This window comes from Bubalus kerabau, chromosome 6 (assembly GCF_029407905.1).
Source record: "Bubalus kerabau isolate K-KA32 ecotype Philippines breed swamp buffalo chromosome 6, PCC_UOA_SB_1v2, whole genome shotgun sequence".
NCBI lineage: Eukaryota > Metazoa > Chordata > Mammalia > Artiodactyla > Bovidae > Bubalus > Bubalus kerabau.
The window spans coordinates 47427821-47455443 of NC_073629.1; the positions used below are offsets into that span (position 1 = coordinate 47427821).

Genomic DNA, 27623 nt, shown 5'->3' on the forward strand with positions numbered 1-27623 from the left:
GACTGAAGTTGTGGAAATATTTGTGTGTGCTCTCAATATTGCCACATGTCTCATGCTGCTTGAGGCAGAAATTTTTTGTGTGCTTTTAGCTGAAAAGACCCCTTTTCTTCTCCCTTCTGGCACACATCTAGACTAGAAGTCTAGTCTTTCTTGCAGTTGGGTGGGGGAATGTTACTGCATTTGCTGGTAGATGGGAATGCAAGTGATGTGTGCCACATGAAGGGTCCTCTTGCTGTCACTCTTCCCTTCATTTAGACGGTCCGTGAGAAAGTGCCACTACCCCAGTGGCGTAGAAGCCTCCAGATAGAAGCAGCACAGGCTCAGAAAGACTAACTCCCCTCATCTCTTCCCTGACCCACATTTCACCGGAACACGAGTGAAGACTTAACCTTTGATAGGCTACTGAGATTTATGACTATTTATTATGATACTTGGGCTTCCCTGATAGCTCAATTGGTAGAGAATCTGCCTGCAATTCTGGAGACTCCAGTTCAATTCCTGGATCAGGAAGATCTACTGGAGAAGAGATAGGCTACCCACTCCAGTATTCTTGGACTTCCCTTGTGCTCAGCTGGTAAAGAACCCATCTGCAATGTGGGAGACCTGGGTTTGATTCCTGGGTTGGGAAGATCCCCTGGAGAAGGGAAAGGCTACCCACTCCAGTATTCTGGCCAGGAGAATTCCATGGACTATGTAGTCCATGGGGTTGCAAAGAGTCAGACATGACTGAGAGACTTTCACTTTTTTTTTCATTATGATACTCAGCCTACTCTGATCAACAAAAACTCTTAACAGATATTTTGTAATAACCTTATTAACTCTAGTTGGAAGGTAGTAATGCCATGTTTCTTTGAATTTAAGACACATTATGGAACATCATTATGTTCCATTGAGAAAGAACGAATGCTGTCAATCAAGTTATGACAACCTGTCCCAATTTCCAAGGAGTTAAACTGTACAAAAAAGGGAATCTTAGAATCAATGAAATACCATAATGATAACTTGTGTGTAAAATCGTTCTATCATTTACAAAGTGCTTTAGTGAAATATTCAACCCATTTTTGTAACAAGCATTCATTTAGTCACTTTTTTTTTCTTCTAAATATCATTCTTGGTCCTGAGTATAAGACATAGTCCCTGACCTCAGGGGGTGAATGGTCTAATAAGAGACACTCATAATTAAAAATAATTACAATTCATTTCAGTAGGCATAAGAATAGCTAATGCATACTGTACATGCTTTGCACTAGATGCTGTGAAGTACACATATTTCAGGGTTATGTCAGTCCCATGGGATCAGTAGTGTTTTAGTAGTGTGCCACCCAGTAAGTACATCAGAGGGCAGTGTACACAGTCCAGAAACAGCATTGTAAAGAGAGTAACTAAGCATGTGATTGGGGTGGGCTGCATCAAGGGTTGTGTTACTGAGAAGACAAGGCTGTAACTATGTCTTGAAACTGAAAAGTGTCCACAGGCACATAGCAAACATTCCAGGGTGAGGGAAAAGAGGTACAGAGCAAAGAGGTAATGAATGTTCCAAGACGCTGGTGTCCATCTTCTGAGGAGGTGGGAGGTCAAGGAAGATAAGTTTGGAAAGAGTGTGGTGAATATTTCACAAGAAGCTTCCTGTGTAAAGTGAAAGTGTTTGGACTGGTTCACTGGGATAATTGGAATTTGAGAGAGGTTTTGGGGAGAAATGGATGTGGGTCTGGATATTACCAAAATAAGGTCAAAATGGCAACTTAAAAAAATAATCCATGAATTTGTCTACAGTTTTAGGCACTGAATGTAGTGCCTATATTGTCATCACTGAATGTGACGAAAGAAATAAGATGGTTGGATGGCATCACTGACTCAATGGACATGAGTTTGAGCAAGCTCCGGGAGCTGGTGATGGACAGGGAAGCTTGGCGTGTGCAGTCCATGGGGTCACAAAGAGTCAGACACAACTGACTGAACTGAACCAATAAGCACTGAATTCAGATTAGCAAAGAAATAGGATCCTTTATGTCTCGGTATCACTCAATCAACAAGAATAAAAGATAAATAGGGAGATCCCTATTTAGATGGTAAAAACATCAAGAACATTTGTTACTGAAATTCATTTGAATTGATTTCATATTACACATGCATAAAAAGATAATTTTCTATTCCTTTTGCAGTTTTATGAGTTATTACCTAAGACTTTACAGCAATCATTCACAAATCCATTCAGTCCACTTATTACCTCTGGAATATTTTCTTTTAAAAATATTGCTAGGAGCAATTTTAACCAGACCAAGTTTCAAGCTTTAAAAGGCAGCTATTTTACATACACAGTAAGTACTTTTTCTGAAAATTTTGTGTTATAGATTCATAATTCACAGTGGGATACCCCTGTTAATATGCACTCACAGCTGCATGCAGCCCTTGGAACCATTATTATATTAAGAATAATGTAAAGACACTTGAACTTATTCTGTATCATCATGCATATTACTGAGTGTGTGTCATTATGAATAGCAGTCACAGCACACATCATAATGGTATGTTAAAGACAGCGTTGTGGTGTAAACTAAATGCACATTAAGAATACTCAAAACTCTACTGAATTTTAATCGTCCTTATTCAAAGGACACAGAGCTCTAATGATCCTCAAAATGCATGTGATTTAAATAAGCCATCTTTATTCCATTCCATTTAAACCCTTGGTGTGAGTTAATCAGCTTGGGTGGCCTCATTCCTAGTGATGGAAGTGAAGAAATCTTGGCTCACGTGTAGAGAAATGTGTGGTACACAGTGAAAAACAAAGTGAATCATCTCCAACACGTCTCACTAAAGACACCTTACTCACTTCCGGTCCTGCTCATAAAGTTGTATGAATTTAGAAGGGACTCACTGATGGAATCGCCCCTTCTGAAAAGCTCGTCTCCAAAGGACTTTAATATAAAATAATTACAACTAAATAAAAATGTTGCCAAAGTTACTCTCAAAGTGTAAAGCAGAGACATAATAAGAAACAACATTAGTGGGAAGGAGAGGGTGAGACAAATTGAGAAAGTAGCATTGAAACGTCATACATTCAGTTCAGTTCAGTTCAGTTCAGTCGCTCAGTCGTGTCCGACTCTTTGCGACCCCATGAATCGCAGCACACCAGGCCTCCCTGTCCATCACCAACTCCTGGAGTTCACCCAGACTCACGTCCATCAAGTCAGTGATGCCATCCAGCCATCTCATCCTCTGTCGTCCCCTTCTCCTCCTGCTCCCAATCCCTCCCGGCATCAGAGTCTTTTCCAATGAGTCAACTCTTCGCATGAGGTGGCCAAAGTACTGGAGTTTCAGCTTTAGCATCATTCCTTCCAAAGAACACCCAGGGCTGATCTCCTTTAGAATGGACTGGTTGGATCTCCTTGCAGTCCAAGGGACTCTCAAGAGTCTTCTCCAACACCACAGTTCAAAAGCATCAGTTCTTCGGCACTCAGCTTTCTTCACAGTCTAACTCTCACATCCGTACATTACCATATGTAAAACAAATATTTAGTGGGAAGTTGCTATATAACACAGGGAGCTCAAACCGGTGCTCTATGACAACCTAGAGGGGTGGAATGGGGTAGGGGGTGGGAGAGAGGTTCAAGAGGGAGGGGATATATGTATACTTATGGCTGATTCATGTTGTATGGCAGAAACCAACACAACATTGTAAAGCAAATATCCTCCAATTAAAAATTTAATAAAGGAAACGACACTAGCAATAATCATAACTAACAAAACTCCATCTATCAAACTCATCTCAGTCATTTTAGTAGCTTTATTTCCTCTGATCTGGTGAGTGTAGCATTGCAGAGGAAAATACCAGGCCTACTACAAGGAATTGCATGCTTCCTCCCAAATTTCTTCCAAAGAATATGAACTGCCAGTGAATAAATATGAGCTCTTATGTTCTACTAAAGTGGAACTCACAGTGATCTTTCTCTTTTTTATGTTTAAAACTCTTGTGCTTGGTGATTTGCTTTCAGAGGAGTGAGAAAATGTATGGACACAATATTAAATCCTTTAGACACCTCTAACCGGTTAGAGGGGCTTCCCTGGTGACTCAATGGTAAAGAATCCTCCTGCTAATGCAGAAGACGTGGGTTTGATCCCTGGGTCGAGAAAATACCCTAGAGGAGGAAATGGCAACCCACTCCAGTATTCTTGTCTTGGAAATCCCATGGACAGAGGAGCCTGCAGAGGCTATAGGCCCTGGGGTTGCAAAAGAGTCAGACATGACTTAGTGATTTAGAATAGACTTCGTTAGCTGTGGTTTGTCTGCTTCTTCTGAAATATAGTTTCCTTTGTGAACCGCTGCTTCCTGGTCCCACTCAGGGTTGTTAGTCCCAGTGTCCTGCCCTCACTAGGTCAATGGTGAATCCAAACCTTGCCAAAATAGCTAGGCATCTTGGGGCCTCGACATTAATGAAGGGATAGAAACCTGACCCAAGCAGAGCAGAAAGTCTTCTCCAAGGGTTCTAGAGCTAATGGGAAAGACACCTATTACCCATGAGAAATGCCAAAGTAGTCAAATGTTTCCAGCTAAATAACAACTATGAGATTTCCAGCTGCCATTTTGCCCACCTTGTGCAGAAGCCTAAATACTAAACACCAAAGCAAAGTGAAGGAATTCAAGTGAAAGAGTCACGAAAGATCATTTGAGCTCCTGGTTGCTGCTTTGAATGAGATTGGCTGCATCTCTGGACTTTTCATGAATGTGAACTCATGAAGATTTTTTCATACCTAACTTATTTTGAGCTGGATTCCTGTAAGTTGAGAGAGGGAATCCTAAACATAGATGACTTTTTTCAGTCATTAAGCATCTGTGCACCATTTTTTCCAATAAGCTCAAAATTCCCTGGGGCATCCTGTTTCCAGTTCTTAGTCCTGGTGCTTCATGTGGGCCTCCAGCTTCAGCTACAGGCTTGGCCAACTGGAGCATCAGATTCCCTTGAACCACGGTAACTTGTTCAAGAATGGGAATGTACTCCAAACAGAGCCAGTGAGGCAGGATTTTGGAAGAAGAATAAAGTCCTTTTCCACTGGATTTGAACATTGGAGAAACCAAGCATTAAGTTTATAGGGATTACTATGCTAGGCCTAGCTGTGAAGCCAGTAGATCAGAAAGCAGAGTGGAGAAATGAAAAGAGAGAGTAAATATTCATGTATCATTTGCAATCCTGAGACCCTAGAACAACCTGTATCAGAAGCTATAGCTGCTCTTAGGTTTTTAATCAATTATTTTTCTTTAGTTAAATCAGCTTGAAGTTTTGTTTTCAGTTTTGTTTTTAATTTTGGCCATTTGTAATTGATCATTCTAATGCACTAATAGTCACTTGGACTGCAAGGAAATCCAACCAGTCCATTCTGAAGGAGATCAGCCCTGGGTATTCTTTGGAAGAAATGATGCTAAAGCTGAAACTCCAGTACTTTGGCCACCTGATGTGAAGAGTTGACTCATTGGAAAAGACCCTGATGCTGGGAGGGAATGGGGGCAGGAGGAGAAGGGGACGACAGAGGATGAGATGGCTGGATGGCATCACTGACTCGATGGATGTAAGTCTGAGTGGACTCCGGGAGTTGGTGATGGACAGGGAGGCCTGGTGTGCTGCGATTCATGGGGTTGCAAAGAGTTGGACACGACTGATCGACTGAACTGAACTGAATGCACTAATAATTATTTAATAAATGGGTTACATTGTTGATATAATATTTGTAGATTCCCTTGATTTTGTCTCTTCATTACTGGGATGAAATGGTTCTGTGGCCTTTACTCTAGTCTTGGAGATACCTGGGAACATGATTCTATAAATCCTCCCATAACACTAACAGAAGAAATTTTAGGAATATGCCTGTTCTTGATCCAAAATAAGTGAGAATCCAGCCAAGGACTATATAGTAAACTAAGAACCTATACCTTCTTGTCAAGATTGTTCAGGAAATAATGAGCAACTTTCATTGGTGAGAAAGTTGCACTACAGAATAAAAGAATTATAATTCTGAGAGGATCTAAGTGAGTAGCTAGTCATGAAAGCTAAAAGGACCCAGATGGGCCCCTAAACTGAGGCTGTGTACATCGACTCACTTTCATTGCATTCCAGGTGTGGAGTGAGAGGGAAATCAGAATGGGTGCCTGGAAGTCTTGGGACGTTTGCTCTGCTGGTCCACTCATGCTATTATTATGTCCTGTAGCTTTTCCTGAAGCTAAACAATCATGGGTGAAGTCAACTGTTTCTTCCTAGTCTGTCAATCCAAACCCATGATCAGTGCTCCTGTAAAGCAGAGAGGAAATGGCAATTATAGAACATAATTACCTCCTATGCTGGGAGACTGATAAACATAATTTTGAAAGGAATGATCTATCTTTGGAAATATGTCACAGATTACAAGGAAGAACTTTAAGTAAAATTTATGTATGTATATATGGAGAAGGAAATGGCAACCCACTCCAGTATTCTTGCCTGGAGAATCCCATGGACAGAGGAGCCTGGTGGGCTACAGTCCATGGGGTTGCAAAGAGTCAGACACGACCGAGACTAAATAACGTAGTAACAAAGAATGCATATAACTTGCCGTCAACCCATAGTTCTGTTGATTATCCCCAAAATCCTCTTTTCCTAAAGCTGTCATCTACATATTCCTCCTTATCAAATAACAGTTTGGGTGCAATTTTATCTTCCTCAAAAATCTCAACATCCATGTATTTTCCTCTGCCTCCTACATTTATAACTCTAGTCTAAGATTCCTTCTGGACTGCAGATATGTATTTCCACTTTCCCTCTCCACCTGGATGTCCTTGTCAGCATCTAAAATTCAAAATTTCCTAACTCAGCTTCTAAAGCAATGTGGTATTTCAATGGCAAAAGATGCAGTATTTCATTTCAAGCAAAGCTGTGTATAAATCTTGTCCCCACCACTCAATAGCCATGTGAAGGTAACAAGTAATTTAACCTCTCTGGCCTCAGTTTTGTGGTCTATAAAATGGAGATTAAAAATATCCATCTCTCAGTACTGTTGCAAGTGATTCAATTAAGCCTGTTAGAACTAGAGCTAATGTTTAATTTCTATTCCTCTTATTTCCATAGATGTGAATAATCCCAATGCCCCTTCCAAGAATGAGAAAGAAAACCAAGGACCACTTCCTCCAACTCTGCACCCTAGATTCATTTCTCCCTGCAAAAGGAGAAGTTCTCTGGTGAGTTCAGAAGGACTTGAAGCTGCTCAGGTTAGTGTCTTCTAAGTTCTTTCTTACAAAAGTGCCTGCCTTTAGAAAGGATTAGTTCTTTTTAATCTGTTTCCAGTCCTGTGATAAATGCCTACAGTTGTCTAGTTTCACTAGTTGCTAAATCTGTTTGATTCAGGTGAAAAATATGGGCAAGTCCACGTGGCCAGAGACTTTGATTTGCATGTGACTAACTCTTGTGTCCTATTCTTAAATGGTTTCCAATTTGGAGAGAGAAATAAGGATATTATTTCTTTTTTTTCCCCAGAATTTAACTTAAAAAACAAACTAAACCTTTTAGTTTTACTGGAAAAAAAGTGAAAAACTAGTATACAGAATTCCCATATACCTTCCTGTATCCCTCTCAAAATGTGAGCATCTTGCATCTGCTAGGTGCAGGAAGTTAACGTCAGCACAGAACCATTAACTCATACACAAACTGGGCCGGGGTCCCATCAGGATCCCTGGTGAGGTATCTGCCTCTGGTCTGCACACTTGCTCCCATGTCTCTGGGCTTGGGACATGTATGAGGAGTGCTGGCCTGGTGCTTGTGGGGCGCCTATGTTTGGGGATTGGCTGCCGTGTTACCCCTGATGTTGGGGAGGCACATATCCTGGCCTCACAGCAGTGAACAGTAGACCAAGTCCCCTGTCCTGATGCTTCTCCTGCTTGGGGGTTTTCCTTAGTTTTCAAAAGGGACAGTACTGTTCATCGAGTTGAAAGCACTAAGCCTCAAAATGTAGTCAGTGGAGTGGCTCCCTCCCATCGCCACTCCCCAGTGCCCTGAGTACCAGGCTGGGGTTGGGTGTCCTTGGAAAGAGTCTGACTCAGCACAGGCAGAGAGCATCTGTGAGGGAGTGAACTCAGGTCGGGCCCCTGGCACCCTTGCTGGGAGGACAGCCACACATCCTCGCCCTGGCCTGCGGCTCCCAGGATTCCTTGCTGCCTCCATCCTCTGCTCTGTTCCCAGAGTTTTGGAATTGATGGAGAGAACCTCAGACAGATTGACAGAAATACCTTGGTTTGGTCAGATCCAACTTTACTGCTCAAATCCTTCTGTTCTCACAGGATTTACGTTTTACCCTCAGTGAGCATCTGATGAGTTCTTGGAGGCAGACCACTGGGTTCGGGTGGACAGTAGCCTCGTTGGAGGGCAGAGCTCTTGTGGCAGGTCTGCACTGGACCAGGGATAGGGCTCAGATTCTACCCGTGCAACCTTAGTGGGGCAGTGGCAAGGGTGAGAAGCTGAGGGCATGGCTCCCACTCCCCTGTGTGCCTGACAGGTGCTGGCAGCTCCAACTAGGCACAGGTGAGCATTCTGCTCCCCAGACACCCTGGTGACTATAGCCTTTCCTCCTAAAAAGGGCAAGTGTCAGGGACAGTGTCTTTGCTGAGTGTCACGGGAGCTCCTTGGCCCTAGGTGGGATTGGGGGAGAGTGTTACTGTCCACCAGTGCCTTGCTGGCTGATTAGGGGGGTTTCCTGGATGAGGGCAGGGGCGAGCTGGGTGGGCTGCCTCCTGGAGGCTCTGAGGCAGAAATGGGCAGCCCTGGTGACGGTGACAGTAGCTGATGAAGATGGTTGTGACTTGCTTTCACTTTTGGATGAAATGCTTCCTGGGAGGAATATTATTTCTTGGCCTCCTAAACTCCAATAGTTATGGAAAATTCCCAGCACATTCTATCACACACCAGGAGCTCAAAAATTGTCATAAACACCTTTCTCCATAAGCACCTGCTGCTGCCCACATTCCCTAATTCAGATCCTCAAGCAGGAGACTCAGCTGGCTTCCAAATCTTCTTCCTCTCCCTCATTTCCACATGTAACTGTTCACCAAGTCAGTCTGTTCTACTGTACTGGTTTGTCTTAAATCTATCCTGTCCACTCTACCCTCACTTCCATTGTCTTGGTTCATAAGCTAGTCGCTTCACTCCTGAATTAGTTCAACAAATGGAGAGCTGAACTTAACTGCCTGCCATTGGTCTTCCCTCCTGCCAATGCATCCTTCATATGGCAATGAGAATGAGTTAATATATGATACAAGCTATATAGCTTTTCCAAAGAACTAAGTCTATTCCAACGTTTCTTTCTAGTCTCATATTCTATTATTTTCCAGCATCTAAATATACACACATACACACACACACACACACACACACACTCCCACCATACTGTTCACATGCATATACTCCATGTTGGGATACTTGCCCCAGTTCATCACTGACCACAAGGGTAATTCAGGGTAATTCTGAGGATTACGCATGTCGACCTAAATAAAAAAGTAAACTGAGGCAAGCTGATTTACCAGAATGAGTTTATTTGGGAGTAGCAGAGGAATTGTAATTCAGAAACACATTCTGCTGCAAGCTACAGGTGAGTCCCCTGAGGGTCTGAAGTGAACTGTATTTATGCACACAGAGTGAAAAGAGGAGAGGGTGCAATCAGAGGCTAAGTAGTGAGCTCACTGCTTGGGAATTGAAGGAGAATTTTGGCAGATGTTCTTTGATCAGGAGATACGTCCCCATCTTCTGTAAATCAGGCACTTATAGGAAATCAGTTTCTCAGTTTTTAAGTTCTGTTCTTTTGAGGATAGATGTGTGAGATTCTCCATTCATATTCTCCAGTTCCAGGTTAGACTGAAATTCTTTCACATTCAGCTTCCCTAATGATCCCTCATTGACAATTTGTTACTTGTGGACAGGGCCCACTGCAGTGCTGACCAATAGCTAAGCAGGACTACTAATGGTTACCCACTGACAGTTGGTTGCTTGAGGGCAGGGCTCACTGAGGTGCCAACCAATGGCTGAGCAGGACCCAAGCCTGGTAACAGGGTGTAGAATAATGACACACAACAAGGGCTGCACTCACTGCCCTCTGTTACAGACCTACCCTAAGGTATATTCACCAGGTTGGCATATATCAGTAATAAAAATTGTATTTGGTTCTCCATCTGCTACTCCATTATCTTATTTGACAATTTGTTCTAAACCCAAGGTAGAGAAGAGAGATGCTATGATTAGCTACTTTCCCAAACACTCCAAAACTCTTGTGTCCAAAATATATACCTGTCTTCTAACCTTGACATTCTATGTCTTATCTTCAAAATCTAGTCCCAATAGCTCTGCCTCTACAAAGCCTGTCCTGACAATCAAAGGTATTTGAGTTTTAGGAGTGCTGATTACAGATCTTTTTTCCTTTGGATTCAAATCAATGAATAATAGACACATGAGTCAAAACAGGGATTGAAGTAGCCATGTGATTAATGGGAAAGCTGGATTGGAGAATTCAGCAGAGCCTCATAAACACACTCAAGCATCACACCGGCCACCAGTGAGAAAATAGCTCCCTCACCCTTGCCCACCTCCTCCACTGAGGGAATAACCTTACAAAAATTGTAAACAAAGCTTATTGTTTTCAAAGACAACAGTCCTAGAAATCAAGCCTCTGGATCACACATAAAGAAAAGCACATTTATTAATGTCCAATAAAAAATGAGACCCACTGAAGGTCAGGGTCTTACATTTCACCAATTAGTTAGCTGAGTTAAGGGAGTGAAGAAGTAAGAAGCTACCTCCCCGCCACTTCAAGTTCAATGTTGGAGGACATTCCTTCCTATATAGATAAAGATGGGGATTAGGGAGAGAAGAGTTTTCTCATATTCCTGTGATATCATGGTTTATAACAACAAATATATTATTTGATCCTGTCTCCATTCTTGGTTCAGAGTTCCTAAAACCATTGGAATTTCCTGAAGCAGAGTTGAAAAGATGTCTTTTATGTTAAGGAAATGACTCTTGGAAAACCCCTGGGTAACCTAGGGACTGAGGGCTGGTTTCTGGGAACCAACCTTGTAATTAAAGGATTGGAACTTTCAGTCCCACCCCTGACCTCTAGGAAGGGGGGAGGGGCCGAGGTTTCAATTCTGTCACCAATGGCCAATGATTTAATCAATCATGCCTATGTCATGAAGCCTCCAAAACCCCCAAAATTTCAAAGATCTTCTGGGTTGGTGAATGTTCAGGGAGAGTGGCTCTCCCTTCGTAGGTACCTTGCCTGATGCAGCTCTTCCACCTGGTTGTTTCTGAGTTATATACTTTTATAACCTAGTATATATAAGTAAATATTTCTCTAAGTTCTGTAAACCTTTCTAACAAGCTGATCAAACTGAGGAGGGGGTTATGGGTAGCAATTGGTGGGTCTGAAACACAGACAACAACCTGGACTTGAAATTGGCATCTAAAGGATGTTGAGGAGGGCATTCTTGTAGGATTGAACCCTTAACCTGTGGAATCTGACATGAACTCCAGTGAGTATCAGAAATGAGTTGAATTATAGGATACCCAGCAGGTACGGGGGAGAAGGCAATGGCACCCCACTCCAGTACTCTTGCCTGGAAAATCCTTTGGATGGAGGAGCCTGGTAGGCTGCAGTCCATGGGTTCACTAAGAGTCAGACACAACTGAGCGACTTAACTTTCACTTTTCACTTTCATACATTGGAGAAGGAAATGGCAACCCACTCCAGTGTTCTTACCAGGAGAATCCCGGGGATGGTGGAGCCTGGTGGGCTGCCATCTATGGTGTCACACAGAGTCGGAGATGACTGAAGCAACTTAGCAGCAGCAGCAGCAGCAGCAGCAGGTACAGGAGAATTTCTTTGTGGTGTGGAAAAAAACACATAATTCCCCGATTTGATTTTCTTAACCCTCAGCTTTCCTGAGCTCCCCAAGAAATTTATACATTCCTCTATGAATAGATTTATTTTGCTATATATGTATCTGTTTATGTATATTCCTAAAATATTACTTGTTTAAATACAAATATTTATGTTTCAATGCCTGGCACATAGTAGATTCTCAGTATATTTACTGGCTAAATAGATGAAGTGGAATCATAGAATCTGATAAACAGAAAAGGATCTCAGAAGTCAACTACCTCAATTTTATATCCAAAGCCAAGAGTCCTACATCTACACCTTGTTTAAGTACTTCTATGAACAGGAAGTACTTTGGCCACCTGATGCAAAAAGCTGACTAATTTGAAAAGACCCTGATGCTGGGAAAGATTGAAGGCAGGAAGAGAATGGGACAACAGAGGATGAGATGGTTGGATGGCATCACTGACTCAGTGGACATGGGTTTGAGTAAACTCCGGGAGTTGGGATGGACAGGGAGGCCTGGTGTGCTGCAGTCTGTGGGGTCACAGAGTCTGACACGACTGAGCTACTGAACTGAACTGAACTGATGAACAGGAACTCAACTTTATAGGTTGTATCTAGACAGAGAATATTTAAAAATCACCTCTGTGTACTCAAAAGGACACAATGTAATTTCTTCAGTTTTCTGATCCAAAAAGCATGTTTATTCTAAGCATGAGAAGACAACATACAAATACAAACTTGAAAGACATTCTACAAAATAACTGATCAGTAGACTTCAAAAGTGTTAAAGTCATGAAAGACAATGAAAGGAAAAAGAAATATCACATGGAGGAGATTGAGGAGACACGACAACTAAATGCAGTGTGGGTTCCTGGAACAGAATGACATTATTGGGAAAATGGGTGAAATTAAAATCAGGTATGAAATATTAAATAAGGCATGGAGTTTAGTTAATAGTGCTAAACCATGGCAATTTCCTGGCTTTGACAATCAAAGGATGGTTATTTGAGGTGTTAACATTAGGGAAGAGGGATCAGTGATATACTGGTACTCTGTGTACCATCTCTGCAAGTTTTCCATAAATCTAAAATAAATTCAAAATATGTTTCTTTGATAATAACTTTAATAACACATATATGAGTGTGGATTTACAGGAGTGCAAAATCTTACCAGTCCTTTGGTCTACTTAGCACACTGTTGTTCACTTAGCACAATAGTGACAGCCATAAAATTATATCTGGGCCGTAATGACATATCAGGTATCACTGCCAGTGAGAATAGCTGAATGTTGATAGTTAAGCAGAAAAAGTTGAAGTCATTCAGTCATATCTGACTCTTTGCAACCCTATGGACTATAGCCTGCCATGCTCCTCTGTCCATAGAATTCTCTAGGCAATTCTACTGGAGTGGAGAGCTGTTTCCTTCTCCAGGGGATCTTTCCAACCCAGGGATCAAAGCCAGGTATCCCTCTTTGCCAACAGATTCTTTGCCATCTGAGCCACCAGGGAAGCCCAGTTAAGCAGCAAACAGTATACAAATATTTCAGGGGTTCCTTCCACCAACCAGTTTGTCTCCTTGCATAACTCTGACGCCAGGTTTGAAACAGCTCTCATATCATTGGGATTAACATATTACCATGAAAAGGCAGGCAGCAGGGTGGTGAAAACATCTGAAATGAACCTCCAGGGACCTCTAGTCTTCCTGTTCCTCTTTTCTAAGAGCCATGTACCCACTTCTCACACTCCAGCCTTATGCTTGAGTTATACTTTAATTCCCTTGCATAGAGTTTCTGTGTTACCAGTGTCTATTTAATGGACTTCATGAAGACAGAAGTATTTCACAGAGAAAGTAAGATGAGGGCCTCCCATCATAGTTGTAGAAGAGGTTGTAGGGTGTATGGGCTGATACTAGGGGAGTTTAGTAGGATCTGGTGTTGATTTTCTAATGCTCACAACACAATATCAGGACATTAAAAAAATCTTAGAACATCAATAAATTTCTGAGCAATATTAGCTATTTTAATTTTATTAGAATCTAGGGTAATGTTAAATCTAATTGAAAATAACTTTTTTTTCCTACCTGGAAAAACTTATAGGTTCTTTTTTCTGGTTGGTCTAAGAATTAAATTGATGTGAAACAAATTAACAGAAAAATCACACAATATTTTAATAATGTGTATACGTTTTTCCAGTAGTCGTGTATGGATGTGAGAGTTGGACTGTGAAGAAAGCTGAGCACCGAAGAATTGATGCTTTTGAACTGTGGTGTTGGAGAAGACTCTTGAGAGTCCCTCGGACTGCAGGGAGATCCAGCGAGTCCATTCTAGAGGAGATCAGTCCTGGGTGTTCTTTGGAAGGACTAATGCTAAAGCTGAAACTCCAGTACTTTGGCCACCTCATGCGAAGAGTTGACTCATTGGAAAAGACTCTGATGCTGGGAGGGATTGGAGGCAGGAGGAGAAGGGGATGACAGAGGATGAGATGGCTGGATGGCATCACCGACTTGATGGACGTGAGTCTGAGTGAACTCTGGGAGTTGGTGATGGACAGGGAGGCCTGGCATGCTGCGATTCATGGGGTCGCAAAGAGTCGGACATGACTGAGCAACTGAACTGAACTGAACTGATACATAGGAGAGACCCAAGAGAACTGAGGAATTCCCCATAATAGCTAAAATCCTCACCTTAAATACCGTCTTTAGCTAAAGACAAATGAGGAGATTGAGGATAGTAGTTTAGGATTTCCAAGGAGGAAGGCAATTGACACAGAGATGGAAGAATAAATGTTTATTAAATAAGTGTTTCTGGATCATGCAGAGACAATGGAACACATTGGAATTTAAACAAGTCGACTTTGCTAGGTCCATCCCTGTCTACACACCTAGTTCATACTACAGTTACCTATGAGGCTTCCCAGGTGATGCTAGTGGTAAAGGACCTGCCTGCCAATGCAGGAGGTGCAAGAGACACTGCTGGAGGAGGGCATGGCAACCAACTCCAGTATTTTTGTCTGGAGAATTCCATGGACAGAGGAGTCAAGAGGGCTGCAGTCCATAGGGTCTCAAAGAGTCAGACATGACTGAAGTGACTTAGAACACACACATAGTTATCTAAGGTGATGATTCCCTTCCTGGAACAGGTGTTCTATCTACATTGTTTAGGTGGTTAGGGGGAAAGCCAAAGATTCTTCCTATTTCCTGGGCCTTGATGATTTTCAGGTCAAAACAATTCATATGCCAAAGAGATGTTAGTCAGTCAGTCAGTTCAGTTGCTCAGTCGTGTCTGACACTTTGCAACCCCATGGACTGCAGTACACCAGGCCTACCTGTCCATCACCAACTCCTAGAGTTTACTAAAACTTATGTCCATAGAGTCGGGGATGCCATCCAACCATCTCATCCTCTGTTGTCCCCTTCTCTTCCTGCCTTCAATCTTTCCCAGCATCAGGGTCTTTTCAAATGAGTCAGTTCTTTGCATCAGGTGGCCAAAGTATTGGAGTTTAAGCTTCAGCATGGGTCCTTCCAATAAATATTCAGAACTGATTTCCTTTAGGGTAGACTCTTGGAACTCCTTGCAGTCCAAAGGACTCCCAAGAGTCTTCTCCAACACCACAGTTCAAAAGTATCAATTCTTCAGTGCTCAGCTTTCTTCACAGTCCAACTCTCACATCCATACATGACTACTGGCAAAACCATAGCTTTGACTAGACAGACCTTTGTTGGCAAAGTAATGTCTCTGCTTTTTAATATGCTGTCTAGGTTGGTCATAGCTTTTATTCCAAGGTGTCTTTGAATTTCACGGCTGCAGTCACCAGTGATTTTGGAACCTAAAAAAATAAAGTCTCTCACTGTTTCCATTGTTTCCCCACCTATTTGCCATGAAGTGATGGGACCAGATGCCATGATCTTAATTTTCTGAATGTTCAGTTTTAAGCCAACTTTTTCACTCTCCTCTTTCACTTTCATCAAGTGGGTCTTTAGTTCCTCTTTGTTTGCTGCCATAAGGGTGGTGTCATCTGCATGTCGGAGGTTATTGATATTTATCCCAGCAATCTTGATTCTAGCTTGTGCTTCATCCAGTCTGGTGTTCCTCATGATGTTCTCTGCATATAAGTTAAATAAGCAGGGTGACAATATACAGCCTTGACATACTCCTTTTCCTATTTGGAACCAGTCTGTTGTTCCATGTCCAGTTCTAACTGTTGCTTCCTGACCTGCATACAGATTTCTCAAGAGGCAGGTCAGGTGGTCTGGTATTCCCGTCTCTTTCAGAACTTTCCACAGTTTATTGTGATCCACACAGTCAAAGCCTTTGGTATAGTCAATAAAGCAGACATAGATGTTTTCCTGGAAGTTTCTTGCTTTTTTGATGATCCAGCGGATGTTGGTAATTTGATCTCTGGTTCCTCTGCCTTTTCTAAATCCAGCTTGAACATCTGGAAGTTCACGGTTCACATACTGTTGAAGCCTGGCTTGCAGAATTTTGAGCATTACTCTACTAGCGTGTGACATGAGTGCAATTGTGCAGTAGCTTGAGCATTCTTTGGCATTGCCTTTCTTTGGGATTGGAATGAAGATTGACCTTTTCCAGTCCTGTGGCCACTGCTGAGTTTTCCAAATTTGCTAGCATATTGCAGCACTTTCACAGCATCATCAACCAGGATTTGAAATATCTCAACTGGAATTCCATCGCCTCCTATAGCTTTGTTCATAGTGATGCTTCCTAAGGCCCACTTCACTTCGCATTCCAGGATGTCTGGTTCTAGATGAGACATCATACCATTGTGATTACATGAGTCATGAAGATCTTTTCTGTATAGTTCTGTATATTCTTGCCACCTCTTCTTAATATCTTCTGCTTCTATTAGGTCCATACCATTTCTGTCCTTTATTGAGCCCATCTTTGCATGAAATGTTCCCTTGGTATCTCTAATTTTGTTGAAGAGATCTCTAATCTTTCCCATTCTATTGTTTTCCTCTAGAGTTCTTCAGGGACTGTATTGTTTTCTTTGCACTTATCACTGAGGAAGGCTTTCTTATCTCTCCTTGCTATTCTTTGGAACTCTGCATTCAAATGGGTATATCTTTCCTTTTCTCCTTTGACTTTTGCTTCTCTTCTTTTCTTAGCTATTCATAAGGCCTCTTAAGACAGCCATTTTGCCTTTTTGCATTTCTTTTTCTTGGGAATGGTCTTAATCCCTGCCTCCTGTACAATGTCATAAACCTCTGTCCATAGTTCTTCAGTCACTCTATCAGATCTAATCCCTTGAATCTATTACTCACTTCCACTGTATAATCGTAAGGGATTTGATTTAGGTCATGCCTGAATGGTCTAGTGGTTTTCCCTACTTTCTTCAATTTAAGTCTGAATTTGGCAATAAGGAGTTGATGATCTGAGCCACAGTCAGTGCCCAGTCCTTTTTTTTTTTTTTTAAGACTGCTTAGAGCTCTCCATCTTTGGCTGCAAAGAATACAATCAATTTGGTTTTTGTGTTTCTGGTGATGTCCCTGTGTAGAGTCTTCTCTTATGTTGTTGGAAGAGGGTGTTTGCTATGACCAGTGCATTCTCTTGGCAAAACTCTATTAGCCTTTGCCCTGCTTCATTCTGTACTCCAAGGCCAAATATGCCTGTTACTCTAGGTATTTCTAGGAGAATGCAATGGCAACCCACTCCAGTACTCTTGCCTGGAAAATCCCATGGATGGAGGAGCCTAGTAGGCTGCAGTCCATGAGGTCACGAAGAGTAGGACACGACTGAGCAACTTCACTTTCACTTTTCACTTTCCTGCATTGGAGAAGGAAATGGCAACCCACTCCAGTGTTCTTGCCTGGAGAATCCCAGGGACGGAGGAGCCTGGTGGGCTGCCATCTATGTGGTCACACAGAGTCGGACACAACTGAAACGACCTAGCAGCAGCAGCAGCCAGGTATTTCTTGACTTCCTACTTTTGCATTCTAGTCCCCTAGAATGAAAAGGACATTTTTGGGGAGTGTTAGTTCTAGAAGGTCTTGTAGGTCTTCATAGAAATGTTCAACTTCAGCTTCTTCAGCATTGCTGGTCGGGGCATAGACTTTGATTATGGTGATATTGAATGGTTTGCCTTGGAGACAAACAGAGATCATTCTGTCATTTTTGAGATTGTATCCAAGTACTGCATTTGGACTCTTTTGTTGACTATGATGGCTACTCCATTTCTTCCAAGGGATTCTTGCCCACCATAATAGATATAATGGTCATCTGAGTTAAATTCACCCATTACAGTCCATCTTAGTTTGCTTATTACTAAAATGTCTATATTCACTCTAGCCATCTCCTGTCTGACCACTTCCAATTTGCCTTGATTCATGGACCTAACATTCCAGGTTCCTATGCAATATTATTCTTTACAGCATCTGACTTTACTTCCATCACCAGTCACATTCACAACTGGGTATTGTTTTTGCTTTGGCTCTGTCTCTTCATTCTTTCTGAAGTTGTTTATCTACTGATCTCCAGGAGTATATTGGGCATCTACTGACCTGGGGAGTTCATCTTTCAGTGTCCTATCTTTTTGCCTTTTTGTACTGTTCATGGGGTTCTCAACACAAGAATATTGAAGTGGTTTGGGATTCCCTTCTCCAGTGGACTACATTTTGTTAGAATTCTCCCCCATGACCCATCCATCTTAGGTGGCCCTATACAGCATGGCTCATAGTTTCATTGAGTTAGACAAGGTTGTGGTCCATGTGATCAAATTGGTTAGTTTTCTGTGATTGTGGTTTTCAGTCTGTCTGCCTTCTGATGGAGAAGTATAAGAGGCTTATGGAAGCTTCCTGATGGAAGAGACTGACTGAGGGGGAAACTGGGTCTTGTTCTATGGGCAGGGCCATGCTCAGTAAAAATTTAATCCAGTTTTCTGTTGATGGGTGGGGCTGTGTTCCCTCCCTGTTATTTACCTGGGGCCAAACTATGATGGGGGCTTCCCTGATGGCTCAGATGGTAAAGCGTCTGCCTGCAGTGCAGAAGACCCGGGTTTGATCCCTGGGTTGGGAAGATCCCCCAGAGAAGGAAATGGCAACCCACTCCAGTACTCTTGCCTGGAAAATTCCATGGACTGAGGAACCTGGTAGGCTACAGTCCATGGGATCGCAAAGAGTTGGACATTACTGAGCGACTTCAGTTTCAGTAAACTATGGTGGAGGTAATGAAGATAATGGAAACCTCCTTCAGAAGGACCCATGCACACACTGCTGCACTCAGTGCCCCCAACCCTGCAGCACAGGCCACTCTGCCTACCCACGCCTCTGCCAGAGACTCCTGGACACTCACAGGCAAGTCTGGGTCAGTGTCTTGTGGGGTCACTGTTCCTTTCTCCTGGGTCCTGGTGCACACAAGATTCTGTTTGAGCCCTCCAAGTGTCTGTTTCCCAGTTCTGTGTAAGTTCTGGCAGCTCTATGTTGGGGTTAATGGCGACCTCCTCCAGGAGGGCTTATGCCATACCCAAGTCTGCTGCACCCAGAGCACCTGGCCCTGCAGCAGGCCACTGCTGACCCGTACCTCCACAGGAGATACTCAAACACAGTTCTGTCTTAGTCTCCTTGGGGTCTGGGTCCTGGTGCACACAAGGTTTGTTTGAGCCCTCTGAGTGGCTCTGGCAGGTATGGGATTTGGTACTTAACGTGATTTTTGCCCCTCCTGCCATCTTGCTGGGGCTTCTCTGCCCTTGGATGTGGGGTATCTCCTTGAAGTCGCTCCAGTGCCATGCAGCCGCCGCTCCAGGGCAGCAAATTTTGTTCCTGTACAACACTATGCTCTATACTAGATTAGTGAATCTGATGTTTTTTCAAATCTTTACTGGTATGTCACTAATAGGCCCCTCCTACCCCCCTTTCCGGGGCTTCCCAGGTGGCACAGTGGTAAAGAATCTGCCTGCCAATGCAGGAGATGTGAGTTCAATCCCTGGGTCAGGAAGATTCCCTAGAAGAGGAAATGGCAACCCACTCCAGTATTCTTCCCTGGGAAATCCCATGGACAGAAAAACCTGGGAGGCTACAGTCCCCGGAGTCACGAAAGAGTCAGACACAACTTAGTGACTCAGGAACAACAATGGTTGGAAGAAGTCAAAAATTAGCAATGGGAGTATAAAACAAAACTTCTAAAAGAACATGTGTTAAAGTTTGGGGATATTTTTCCATTAAATCTATCACTGATATTTATGTGTTAATAAATACTTAGATTTCATATATTCTGCAGGTCAACGAAAAATAATAGAGAATGCCAAAAACATGGAAAAGAAAAAAAACCTTGATTCACCTCCAATACTTGCCCTTTGTTATGCGGTTCATGGTGGTCTTCCCCAAACCTATGACTCAATAATGCATCTCTCCCTGCTTCCCATGCACCTGTTGCTTTCTACATGGAGACAGCAAAAGTCATCGTCAGAAATAGATGGGAACACTCAATAGTGTACAACATCTTAGGATGCCGAGGTGCCTGAGAAGAATGCTTTCTATGAGGGGACATGAAGTCTGATAGGAGACATGAATGCTGGCAGAAAGTAGTCTTCAGACTATTCTAAATTTTTGTTAAGAATTGCTGTAGATTCCTCTGTCTTGCAACCACAGGCAGAGAGCCTGACCACAGAAAAATATTCATATCAGACCCACCCTGAATGGCAAGAATTACTAGAAACTGAATATAGGAACTGTACACATTACTCTGTCCTTAGGACCTAAATCTGAGAGGAAGAATTTCCCATCAACTAGTGAAAAGGAAGAGTTCCTGGAGACATACTCCTCATGTAAATAAACAAACATGAAATATATAGAGCTTTCTCTCTACTTAAGGAAGAGCAAAAAGCAACACCCGAGAACAAGGAGGAGCATGTTGAAAACTCAGAAAAATCCATACAGGAAACATAAGACCACTTTAGAATACCATCTCTTTGATGCCCACATGGTATCAAAGAATCTGAAACTTAGAACCCTTGAGGAGACAGTGTCAATTAGTGATTACAGTCTTTTAATTTTTCTTCTTCCAGGTTTCTTGAGATGTAACTGCAAACAGTACTGTATAAGGTGTACAGCATAATGATTTGACTTGCATGCAGCATGAAATGACTACCATAAGTTCAGTGAACATCCACTGTCTCATATAGATACAAAATAAAAGAAAAAGAAGTTTGTTTGTTTGTTTTCTTGAGAACTCTTCAGTTCAGTTCAGTTCAGTTCAGTTCAGTCGCTCAGTCATGTCTGACTCTTTGCGTCCCCAGAATTGCAGCACGCCAGGCCTCCCTGTCCATCACCACTTCCCGGAGTTCACTCAAACTCACATCCATCAAGTCAGTGATGCCATCCAGCCATCTTATCCTCTGTTGTCCCCTTTTCCTCCTGCCCCCAATCCCTCCCAGCATCAGAGTCTTTTCCAATGAGTCAACTTTTCGCATGAGGTGGCCAAAGTACTGGAGTTTCAGCTTTAGCATCAGTCCTTCCAAAGAACACCCAGGACTGATCTCCTTCAGAATGGACTGGTTGGATCTCTTTGCAGTCCAAGGGACTCGCAAGAGTCTTCTCCAACACCACAGTTCAAAAGCATCAATTCTTCAGCACTCAGCTTTCTTCACAGTCCAACTCTCACATCCATATGTGACCATAGCCTTGACTAGACAGACCTTTGTTGGCAAAGTAATGTCTCTGCTTTTGAATATGCTATCTAGATTGGTCATAACTTTCTTTCCAAGAAGTAAGCGTCTTTTAATTTCATGGCTGCAGTCACCATCTGCAGTGATTTGGGAGCCCCCAAAAATAAAATCTGCCACTGTTTCCCCATCTATTTGCCATGAAGTGATGGGACCAGATGCCATGATCTTAGTTTTCTGAATGTTGAGCTGAAAAAGCCAACTTTTTCACTCTCTTCTTTCACTTTCATCAAGAGGCTTTTTAGTTCCTCTTCACTTTCTGCGATAAGGGTGGTGTCATCTGCATATCTGAGGTTATTGATATTTCTCCCGGCAATCTTGATTCTGCTTGTGCTTCCTCCAGCCCAGCGTTTCTCATGATGTACTCTGCATAGAAGTTAAATAAGCAGGGTGACAATATACAGCCTTGACGTACTCCTTTTCCTATTTGGAATCAGTCTGCTGTTCCATGTCCAGTTCTAACTGTTGCTTCCTGACCTGCACATAGATTTCTCAAGAGTCACGTCAGGTGGTCTGGTATTCCCATCTCTTTCAGAATTTTCTACAGTTTATTGTGATCCACACAGTCAAAGGCTTTGGCATAGTCAATAAAGCAGAAATAGATGTTTTTCTGGAGCTCTCTTGCTTTTTCAGTGATCCAGCGCATGTTGGCAACTTGATCTCTGGTTCCTCTGCCTTTTCTAAAACCAGCTTGAACATCAGGAAGTTCACAGTTCATGTATTGCTGAAGCCTGGCTTGGAGAATTTTGAGCATTACTTTACTAACATGTGAGATGAGTGCAATTGTGCGGTAGTCTGAGCATTCTTTGGCATTGCCTTTGGATTTTCATATTTAATGTGCAAGAGTGTTAATTATATTAGTTGTATGTTACATCCCTAGAATTTATCTTATTACTGGAAGTTTGTATCTTTTGACCACTTACATCCAGTTCCCCCTCTCTCACGTCCTGCCTCTGGTAGCCACAAATCTGATCTCTTTTTTATTAATTTTTGTTTGTTTGTTTTTGAAGTATAATTGGCCTACAACCAATTAGTTGTAGTTCCAATTAGTTAGTTGTTAGTTCCTGGTGTGTGACATAGTGGTTCAATATTTCTGTACATTTCAATATGATCACCAGGGTATGTCTAGTTACCATCTGTAACCATACAAAAATATTACATTACAATTGACTATACCCCCCACACTATTCATTTCATATTGGTGACACATTTATAACTGAAGTTTGTATGTCTTCATCTCACCTATTTGAGTGAGGCCTTTGGGGTTCAAATTCCCTCCTATTTTCCAGTTGTGACGGCTTTGAAAAGTTGATTAACATCCCTGAGCTTCAATTTGCTTATTTTTAAGATGAGGATACTAATAGTCACTATTATGATTAAATTAGAGAGCATATAAATTATTTAAAATAGGCATTTCAAGCCCTAAAGAGCACATGCTCTAGAAAGTCAGCTAGTGCCTCTTCATTCTTCTGTCAGAGAACGAAGCTTTCCTTTACTTCTGTAGTGAACTCAGTCCTGTTCCATCAGCTCCAAGGACACAGAGCAGAAGAAGGACTGTTCTTGAGAACTGACTTGGAAGTGTTCACAAGGAAAGTCACTGACTTAATAAGCAAATAAAAAATGTACGCTGTGGTTCCTAAAGATCTGTGATTGAAGTTTAAACAAAGAAAGCTTCTTTGAAAGCCCCAAGTAAGAAATGCCAAGCTAAGGAGGATGGAGCTGGCCTGGGAGCTCTGTGAGTTATCAAGCTCTCCCCACAGTGGCGGTGCTGGCTGAAGTTTGAGGACCTGGGCCCTGGAATTTGGACCCCCACAAGCCTGCAAAAACTTCATAAAGTTGGAAGGACCCAAGACTGGCAGGGTCTTCAGAGAGCTGAACTGAGTTTCTCAAGCTACTCAGGGTGAGGGAACCACAGAGATCAAGTGCTGAGCCTTTGGAGGGAGCACTGACTCCAAGACCCTAGGCTACCACAGAACAAACCCTAAGGAGTATCAAACAGTGAGAAGATACTGGAGATCAGTGCAGAAATAACTCCAGAAAGAATGAAGAGACGGAGCCAAAGCAAAACAACACCCAGTTGTGGATGTGACTGGTGATAGAAGTAAAGTCCAGTGCTGTAAAGAACAATATTGCATAGGAACCTGGAATGTTAGGTCCATGAAAAAAGGCAAATTGGAAGTAGTCAAAGAGGAGATGGCAAGAGTGAATATAGACATTTTAAGAATCAGCAATCTAAGATGGACTGGAATGGGTGAATTTAACTCAGATGACCATTATATCTACTACTGTGGGCAAGAATCCCTTAGAAGAAATGGAGTAGCCATGATAGTCAACAGAGTCTGAAGTGCAATACTTGGATGCAATCTCAAAAATGACAGAATGATCTCTGTTTGTTTCCAAGGCAAACCATTCAATATCACCATAATAAAGTCTATGCCCCAACCAGTAATGCTGAAGAAGCTGAAGTTCTTCATTTCTATGAAGACCTACAAGATCTTCTAGAACTAACTCCCAAAAAAGATGTCCTTTTCGCTATAGGGGACTAGAATGCAAAAGTAGGAAGTCAAGGAATACCTGGAGTAATAGGCAAATTTGGGCTTGGAATACAAAATGAAGCAGGGAAAAGGCTAACAGATTTTTCCAAGAGAATGCACTGGTCATAGCAAACACCCTCTTCCAACAACACAAGAGAAGACTCTATACATGGACATCACCAGATGGTCAATACTGAAATCAGATTGATTATATTCTTTGCAGCCAAAGATGGAGAAGTTCTATCCAGTCATCTAAAACAAGACTGGGAGCTGACTGTGGCTCAGATCATGAACTCCTTATTGCCAAATTCATACTTAAATTGAAAAAAGTGGGGAAAACCACTAGACCATTCAGGTATGACCTAAATCAAATCCCTTATGATTATACAGTGGAAGTGACAAATAGATTCAAGGAATTAGATCTGATAGATAGAATGCCTGAAGAACTATGAGCAGAGGTTCATGACATTGTACAGGAGGCAGGGATCAAGACTATCCCCAAGAAAAAGAAATGCAAAAAGCCAAAATGGTTGCCTGAGGAGGACTTACAAATAGCTGAGAAAAGAAAAGATGCAGAAGGCAAAGGAGAAAAGGAAAGGTATACCCATTTGAATATACCCAGAGTTCCAAAGAATAGCAAGATAAGAAAGCTTTCCTCAGGGATCAATGCAAAGAAATACAGGAAAACAATAGAATGGGAAAGACTAGAGATTTCTTCAAGAAAATTAGAGATACCAAGGGATCATTTCATGTAAAGATGGGCACAATAAAGGACAGAAATGGTATAGACCTAACAGAAGCAGAAGATATTAAGAAGAGGTGGCAAGAATACACATAAGAATCATACAGAAAAGATTTTCACGACCCAGATAATCATAATGGTATGATCACTCATCTAGAACCAGACATCCTGGAATGCAAAGTGAAGTGGGCCTTAAGAAGCATCACTATGAACAAAGCTAGTGGAGGTGATGGAATTCCAGTTGAGCTATTTCAAATCTTAAAAGATGAGGGTGCGAAAGTACTGCACTCAATATGCCAGCAAATTTGGAAAACTCAGCAGTGGCCACAGGACTGGAAAAGGTCAGTTTTCATTCAATCCCAAAGAAAGGCAATGCCAAAGAATGCTCAAACTACCGCACAATTGCACTCATCTCACACGCTAGTAATGCTTGAAATTCTCCAAGCCAGGCTTCAGCAATACATGAATCATGAACTTCCAGATGTTCAAGCTGGTTTTAGAAAAGGCAGAGGAACCAGAGATCAAATTGCCAACATCTGCTGGATTGTCAAAAAAGCAAGATAGTTCCAGGAAAACATCTATTTCTGCTTTATTGACTACACCAGAGCCGTTGACTCTGTAGATCGCAACAAACTGTGGAAAATTCTGAAAGAGATGGGAATACCAGACCATGTGACCTGCCTCCTGAAAAATCTGTATGCAGGTCAGGAAGCAACAATTAGAACCGGACATGGAACAACAGACTGGGTTCCAAATCAGGAAAGGAATACATCAAGGGTGTATATTGTCACCCTGATTATGTAACATATGCAGAGAACATCATGAGTAATGCCAGGCTGGATGAAACACAAGCTGGAATCAAGATTGCTGGGAGAAATAACAATAACCTCAGATATGCAGATGATACCACCCTTATGACAGAAAGTGAAAAAGAACTAAAGAGCCTCTTGATGAAAGTGAAAGAGGAGAGTGAAAAAGTTGGCTTAAAACTGAACATTCAGAAAACTAAGATCATGGCATCCAGTCCCATCACTTCATGGCAAATAGATGGGGAAACAGTGGAAATAGTGAGAGACTTTATTTTTTGGGGCTACAAAATTACTTGCAGATGGTGATTGCAGCCGTGAAATTAAAATATGCTGCTCCTTGGAAGAAAAGCTGTGATCAACCTAGACAGCATATTAAAAAGCAGAGACATTACTTTGCCCACAAAGGTCCATCTAGTGAAAGCCATGGTTTTTCCTGTAGTCATGTATGGATGTAAGAGTTGGATTATAAAGAAAGCTAAGCACTGAAGAATTGATGCTTTTGAACTGTGGTGTTGGAGAAGACTCTTAAGAGTCCCTTGGACTGCAAGGAGTTCCAACCAGTCCATCCTAAAGGAGATCAGTCCTGGGTGTTCACTGGAAGGACTGATGTTAAAGCTGAACTCCAGTTCTTTGGCCACCTGATGCAAAGAATCAACGCTTTGGAAAAGACCTTGATGCTGGGAAAGATTGATGGCAAGAGAAGGGGATGACAAAGAACAAAATGATTGGATGGAATCACTGACTCTATGAACATGAGTTTGAGTAAGCTCTGGGAGTAGGTGATGGACTGGGAAGCTTGGCATGCTGCATTCCATGGTATCAGAAAGAGGCAGACACAACTGAGGGAATGAACTGAACTGGAAGCCTAGGGAGTATCAAATAGTGAGAACTCACACAAAGGAAACCACTTGAATACAAGTGTTGGCATCTCCCAACTACCAGTAGCACCCTGTGCAGAACACCTCATCTAAACCACAAACAAAACAAAAATACAAGACAAATCATCGGCAGACAGAATTACCACCTCACTTAGCCTTGCCCATCAGAGGAAAAACAAACACTCAGCACAAATCTTACCCTATCGGAAGCTTACACAAACCACTGGACCAACCTTAGGAGGGCAGAAAACAAAAGGAAGAAAGAATTCAACCTTGAAGCCTGGGGAAAGACCTCAAAATAGGCACTTCAAGCACTCAGTGAATAACTCTTATCAATACCATCATCAGTCATTAACTGAAACTGTCAAATACATGTTCAATGAAATTTTTCCTTAGGTTGAAAGAAAACATATAGTATGTATGTAAACTGGAAGAGCTTACTATGTCCTTGTTTTTGTTGTTCTTTAGTCACTGTCGTACCTGACTCTTTTGCAACCCCACAGACTGTAGCCCACCAGGCTCCTCTGTCCATGGGATTTCCCAGGCAAGAATACTGGAGCAGGTTGCCATTTCCTTCTCCTGACCTAGGGATCTTCCTGACCCAGAGATCACTATGTCCTAGACATGGGTAATTAAAAAAAAAAAAAATGCACACTGGCTGTAGCCAGGCTATTAAAGCTAATTGTAAGATAACAACTAAAAATTCTACAAGTACCAAAGCTTCTGACTCAGAACAAAAATCAGGCTAACCTCCAACTTTTCCTAAATCATTAAACACCAAAAGACAATTAAAACAGAATGATGTTCTCAAATTATGCCACTTAAAAATGTCTCTAGAAAAAATTAAAGATGCTCTTGCTCACTAAAATATAATCAAAATCAAGAAATCAAGAATGGGAACATTGTATTAAAATCAATCAATGCAACTTCTGCAAATATGTTTACAAGATTTTTATGGACATATATTATACACACACAAACAATACTTCTAAATTTTATGGTCTTCAAAGATCACTCTGGGGAGAAGAAGTAGAATGGTGGATAAACTCCTCAGCACATAAGAGGATGTCATCTTTTCTTGGTTCTTGATTTTAATA

At 42.0% G+C, this 27623-nt stretch overlaps 1 long non-coding RNA gene across 2 annotated transcripts in view; it reads left to right on the plus strand.

Moving 5' to 3' along the window:
- LOC129656132 (uncharacterized) overlaps positions 1-27623 on the plus strand; it is an 80246-nt gene that overhangs the window by 27144 nt on the left and 25479 nt on the right. For both annotated transcript variants that reach the window (XR_008716210.1, XR_008716211.1), the window contains exon 3: positions 7095-7234. This is a non-coding gene — a long non-coding RNA (uncharacterized LOC129656132). The remainder of the gene's footprint in view (positions 1-7094; positions 7235-27623) is intronic.